Below are 7,568 nucleotides of genomic sequence, written 5' to 3' on the forward strand. Positions count from 1 at the left end.
AAATATCGTTATCTTTATCATACTGGTTAAGTAACGAGTTGTCAAAAGTGGTTCTAGATATTTATAAAAGTTATATACGTTTTAATAATAAAGTTCTTTTTTTAACTGAAAACGTTTTTGTACGTTTGAAACTAAATCAAATAAATATGATAATTTTGTTTTCCAAAACTAAATATATTTAAGAATCATTTTGTTTAAAGGTTAAAATAATGGAAATCATTATATCATAAAACATTTTAGAAAAGTAGAATCATATATATTCATAATAGGTTTCAAGTTTTTAAATTACAGTCTGTTGGTGAAGCATGGGATAAAGTCCAAAGGTTAAATAAACGTATAAAATCATCTTAATGAAAAATGTCGAGTTACTTAACTTGTCGATATCCAACATCTAAGTTATTTACGCTCCACGTTCTTACTTATAAATCACTTTACCATTTTCCGAATGTTGTCAAAAAGAATAGATTTCTTAAATCACAGTGGACCTCATAACATGGACCCGTAATCATATCACAATGTATCTGATAAATCAATCATTTGATATTATCTTCTAATTCCATCGATAAACATATTGAAACAAATACGTTCGTGTAAAGTATTATACGTTTAATACTTTATTAATATTCTCAAGTTATAATATATATATATATATATATATATATATATATATATATATATATATATATATATATAACATACATATATATACATATCTATTTATACATAACGGTTCGTGAATCGTCAGAATTTGGTCGAGGTTATAATGAATGTATGAACACAGTTTAAAATTCTTGAGATTTAACTTAACAAACTTTGCTTATCGTGTCGGAATAATATAAATATAAAGTTTAAATTTGGTTGGAATTTTTCGGGTTGTCACAGTACCTACCCGCTAATGAAATTTCGTCCCGAAATTTGAATGGGATGGTCATGGCTGACAATAAGTATGTTTTCATGACGTATACGAGTTAGAAATTAGAGTTTTATTATCATCAAGTAATAAAGCAATTTGATTTTTGTGAAGAGTACGAGTAAAGTTATCACAAAAGAATGAAATGAGTAAATGCACGTTCTTTTTAACCAATGACATAGTCACGGTTGATTTCTGAAATTCGAGGAATTTAGAGAAAATCTTCGTAATAAGATTTGGTTCTTCGGTAATTAAGGAAGTTAGGATCCGCTTTGATTAAATGCGATAATCTGTTTTGATTGCTCTGTCGGATATTTTACTATAAATCCACCCCCTTCGTTTCCTTGTAATTTACACCTTCTATTCTTTCTCACCCAACTCATATTTTAAAGTATTCGTCAATATGCTCCATCCAGTACTGATTCTTGATATACTCCTTACTTTCATATCTGTCATTCTTCTCTTTCATCTACCACCGGAGGATTTTATTTATTTCTACTATTACCTTGGGGTTATGGTAATTTTAATACTCCCGTGCTTCTATGTGGCAATACGTATTGATATGCATGGTTTGTAATTTATGTGTTGTTGTCGAGCTTTATATTTTCTTTTATATTCAAGAGTCCCATACTTTTGTCTCCCCTTCCCGACTTCAAGTCAAGCGAATAATGGTCCAGAATTTGTAGGTATGGATTTTGAAATGAACATAATTAACATTCTAAGAAAGGAATTGTAATGACAAAATCTTGATTTGTCAAATTACTAGAATACCTCGGACAAGGCCGAATCATCATGAAAATATTTTTCTTGATATTCTTAGGGGTTAAATAGAATACCAGAGTCGTGTAACATGGCACATGATGATGTTATGATCTGTGAATCATCACGTTCCATTTAGAAACTCAACATGACTTACTATAATATAATCACGTTGATCAAGTGTCATTATATTATACTAACTCATGCTTTAGTTTCCAACACTACTTCAAAAACATTCTTATTTTAAACTTGAAGGTTTCAGAATTTAGAAACAAAAATAGTTTCTTTTATGATGTAATACAGATAGTGCGAAGAGGTAAATGATTTCGGATAAGAATAATTATGGAAATATCTTCAGAAATATGGAGGATATCTATAATGAAAGATACGATGGTATCTTAAAATTTCTAATATCAGAGGATGATGAAGAATATTATCCGCAAGGGTTTAGAGTCAGGAGCAAGGTATTCGTTAATGACTTCAGCAGACACTGAATCATTTGGATTCTTTGAAGGCGGTTTAGTCTTTGTGATTTGTCCACAGCCTCCTTCATAACTGGCTCAATCCGTTTTCCAGTTCCAAACCTTCTCTTTTTCTGAGCTTTGCCAACACACTATTCTTTATCATCAAACTTTTTACTGTTAAGGTCGTTTACAGTTTTTGCGGCTTCATCGGCATTTTTTTTTTTCAAAATTTCGAGAACTAGTTCGCAGTTTAGGGTGTTTTTTAGAAACTTAATATTCGAAGTATGTAAGTCCAGGAGATAGATGTTATATGTACACATATAACTGTTGGCGTAGACATGCTGCGAGATTTCAAAATACTGATTGCTAATGCCTGATGATTCGTATGGGAATTCCCGTTACAAGATGCAGATGAGTAAATGATGGGGTTTTGATGATTTTTCGGAAAATCCTAGATCATTACGGTTGCTGATAAGTTTACTGCTAATGTGGTGGAATATAAATGGTTCCCCGGTAACGATGGCAAAAGGGCAACGTATATATTAAGGTTATAATAAGGTTAGTCCGACTGAAAAGTTGAAGTCGACTTGCTGGAGCTGTGACAAAACTGGCTACTTTGAAAAGAGATTGAAAAGTTATTTTAGCTAATAAATGCCAAAGGGTCTGGCACGGATACGTGTTAAACTATGACTTTGGTTTCAAGAGTTTTTCAGATACATAACTGTGGGTAACATGTGGTTGGATCATCATCTCGATTGTTCATTATTTGAAGTGTCTTCAGGAATTTCGGAGGGTTTGAACACAGATTGTAATCGTTAATATACATATGATGTTCTAGCATAGTTTTCAAGTCAAAGTATAACTTGGAAAGATATAGGAATCTAAGTGTGATGACACTGGTTATATTTCGAATTGAATTCTGCGATTTCAAGATCAGCATATGTAATTGAATTTGAACGAGTATGGTTGTTTTGATTTTTATAAAAGAATGTATATTGTTGAGAAAATAGTGTGTATAGTTGTTGATTGCTGAATCAGATTCGAAGAATGTACCATATTAATTGTGAATTTATATATCTCTCGGGTATTACCTACCCGTTAAAAAAAATTTCACAATTAATATTTTGTACAAAAGAATTTTATTACAGTCTTTACGAAAATATATATGTGTATATTTTCTTTAGATGTAACATAGATTTAATGAGTTAATATTAAATTAAACTCATCTGATTTATGGTTGAAACTAGAATTGAGTAATCCCTAAAACTTTAGAAATTACATAAGTATTTCTTCAATAATATTATGAATCAATACTTCGTTATTTGTTGATACATGATGCTGGTTTTTGTGAAATTCTTGTGAACTTCGCCAGGTACGAATGATGTTATTTGGAAAGTTTCGAGTACATCGATAATGAAAGTATAAAATCAAACATATATTTAAAGAATACACTTGGTTTATTATGAGTTGGAATTTATTGAATTAAGACAGAAATTGTAGCTAACGATGGTTAAGTTGCGGACGAAGGACGTACCTCATTACATATTAGTAATATGAATTAATCGAGTAGTTAAGATTCACACATAATAGCTTAGTATGAAAAGATTTAATTTGATCTCAAAATTTATATATATATATATATATATATATATATATATATATATATATATATATATATATATATATATATATATATATATATATATATATATATATATATATATATAATATACATATAATTTCTTCAGAGGGAGCGAGTTAATACTTCATAACTCGTTGATACAATGTACGCGTTATTGATTCGTAATGATGTCTACAGTGATTCTTGAACTGACGGAGTTTGTGACTTTATAGGTGCTGCTGATTCTGATGACACTGACGGCACTGACTGTGATGGTGATGCTACGGTACTATTGATGTTGTTGGTAAAACAAGTCTAGCTTATAAATCATGCATCATTCTTGTCAGGGTTTCTACTCTTCCTTCTATCAATTCGATTCACTCATCTGATTTATGGTTAGGATTAGAATAGATATCTCTAAGACTTTAGAGATTACATAATCGCCGCGGAGTGTTTCTCCAATGAAGTTATGAATCAACACTTCATCATTTGTTGTTGTTGGTATTCCTTGGTATCTACAGGGCGTATGACATTGGTGCTCGTGGGACAGATTGTAAAGTTGAGGTTTACGATGCGGTTGTGGTTGGAGGTGGTAATGGTACTGTTGGCGTTGATGATGGTAGTACTGGTTATGCTGTTGGTGCTGCTGCTGGTGTTTGTAACCTTTGCACCATATTCTCCAAAGCCACTACCCGAGCACGAAGCTCGTTGACTTCTTCTATTACATTAGGGTGATTGTCGGTTCGGACAAGCGGATAAATAAAATCTAGAATTTTATGTAGTATATAATCTTGACGTGATACTCTGGAAATGAGAGAGAAAATGGTGTTTCGGACAGGTTCGCCGGTAAGTGCTTTAGGTTCTTCGCCAAGAGGGCAATGTGGTGGATGGAAAGGATCGCCTTCTTCTTGTCTCCAATGATTGAGGAGGCTACGAACCCATCCCCAATTCATCCAAAATAGATGACGGCTGATTGGTTGATCCATTCCAGTCACACTGCTTTCGGAGCTTGAGTGGGATTCCATATCGAAATTCGAGGGACTTGAACTAATGACGAATTCCATTTCATTCGATTGAATAAAGGATTTTTCGATATGAAATGATTTTCCGACTATCGGGTGGTATTCTAATTACATAGAATATCTATATATATAGCGCAAAAGATTTCGTAGATTACGGAGGAATTTACGGGATATGTCAGGCAAAGTTTACAGTAACAGATACGCTAAGATATGAATTTTGTCTATACACTATTCATGCAATCAATGCAGTAAGACGTGTCTAGACTAAGAATGATAAGCAGGCGATTTCCGACAAAAATGATAAGCAAAACTTTTGACATGCAGACAAGGTCGAAGTCCAGACTCACTAATGCATCCTAATGACTATCAGTTAGACACACTAATGCAGACCTGGTTCGCTAAGACCACCGCTCTGATACCAACTGAAAGGACCCGTTCATATACATTATAAACGATTCACAATAGTTGATTACATCGCGAGGTATTTGACCTCTATATGATACATTTTACAAACATTGCATTCGTTTTCAAAAGACAAACTTTCTTTACATCGAAAGTTGACGGCATGCATACCATTTCATAATACATCCAACTATAATTGACTTAATAAAAATCTTGATGAACTCAACGACTCGAATGCAACGTCTTTCGAAATATGCCATGAATGACTCCAAGTAATATCCTTAAAATGAGCTAATGCACAGCGGAAGATTTCCTTAATACCTGAGAATAAACATGCTTTAAAGTGTCAACTAAAAGTTTGGTGAGTTCATTAGTTTATCATAATCAATCATTTCCCATTTATATAATAGACCACAAGATTCTCATTTTTCCATAAGTCTCATTACACTCGCAAGTGCATAAAAATTATTCATATGATGGACACCTGATAACTGACATTAACATAATGCATATAGAATATCCCCCGCATACTCGCAAATATGCCATAAATATTGGCAATCGCAATCACCATTTAAATCGAAGTACTAAAGCATTCCAAATTCCAGAATGGGTTTTGTTAGGCCCATAGATCTATCTTTAGGATTCGCGTCAATTAGGGGCCATTTCCCTAATTCTTAGGTTACCAGACTTGAAGGGGCGATATTCAATTTCGATAATCCAACCATATAATGTAGTTTCGATTACTTGTGTCTATTTCGTAAAATATTTATAAAAGCAGCGCATGTATTCTCAGTCCCAAAAATATATATTACAAAAGCATTTAAAAAGGGAGCAAATGAAACTCACAATATTGTATTTCGTAGTAATTAAGCATATGATGGCATTGAACAAGTGCAAGGTTGACCTCGGATTCACGAACCTATATTAATTATATATATTTATATGTTTGATCAATATATGTCTAACAATTTAGGTCAAGTCGCAGTGTATCACAATCCTAATGCTCGAGACTAAATATGCAAAAGTAAACAAAAGTCATATTGACCAAAATGTCTTCCAAAATTTATACATGATTTTTATATAGTTTAAATATAGTCGTTTTATATATTTAAATATTTTTAACAGATTTTATTAAAGTAAATAATATAGTTCTTTTATTAATAAATAAAATTTTATATTAAAATTTATATAATAAAAATATACTTTTATATATCTTAAGTAATAAAATTTATAAAGTTCATTTAATATCATAAAAATAATATGATGGGTATTATTAATGTAATTATATTATACGTAGTAAAATATCTTTGTATCACATATTTATTTGATAAAATAATATTGATAATAATAATAATAAGTAAAAGTTGTATTATTTCGTAATAATTATTATTATTCTACTAATCAAAATAACAATAATTATATTTTTTAAAAATGATAAAATGATAATTTTTATTAATAATAGTACTAAAATGATAATAATAATGATGTTTCATATTAACAATGATATTTTTATTAAAAATAATAATTTTAGTAAAAATGATAGTTTTAATATTAATGATACTTTTAATAATAATAATAGTAAAATAATGAAAACGATATTTTTCCTTTAAATCAATATCTTACAATATCTTAATTTCATCATGATACACATACTCATTATTTCCTAATCGCTTCGTTTAATAGCTTTTAGTCGTCTTTTATATCGCGTTCATATTAATAATAATAATAGTGATCATAATAATTAGATGTTACTAATATTAGTTTTAATTATAATAATACTAATAATAATAATATTAATGATAATACTAATAACTATTTGAATGATAATAATAATAATAATAATAATAATAATAATAATAATAATAATAATAATAATAATACTAATAATAATACTAATTATAACATTAACGATAATAACGATAATAATAATAATAAAAATAACAATAATATCTTTTATTAATAATAATAATAATAATAATAATAATAATAATAATAATAATTATATTATAACGACGATAATAACGACGATAATAAATGAAAAGTTCTCTATTTTTCGCTAGCTTTCCAACGACATGCATATCATATACCTTATCTTAATAGCATATGTATTTAATTCAAGATTCTACATAACCTATCTAACGACAATAACGTGAAATGTCCCGTTCTTATTGATTAAAAACGTTCCATATTAATTGATTTCGTTGCGAGGTTTTGACCTCTATATGAGACGTTTTTCAAAGACTGCATTCATTTTAAAACAAACCATAACCTTTATTTCATCAATAAAGGTTTAAAAAGCTTTACGTAGATTATCAAATAATGATAATCTAAAATATCCTGTTTACACACGACCATTACATAATGGTTTACAATACAAATATGTTACAACA

This window comes from Rutidosis leptorrhynchoides, chromosome 1, assembly GCF_046630445.1.
Source record: "Rutidosis leptorrhynchoides isolate AG116_Rl617_1_P2 chromosome 1, CSIRO_AGI_Rlap_v1, whole genome shotgun sequence".
Taxonomy (NCBI): Eukaryota; Viridiplantae; Streptophyta; class Magnoliopsida; order Asterales; family Asteraceae; genus Rutidosis; species Rutidosis leptorrhynchoides.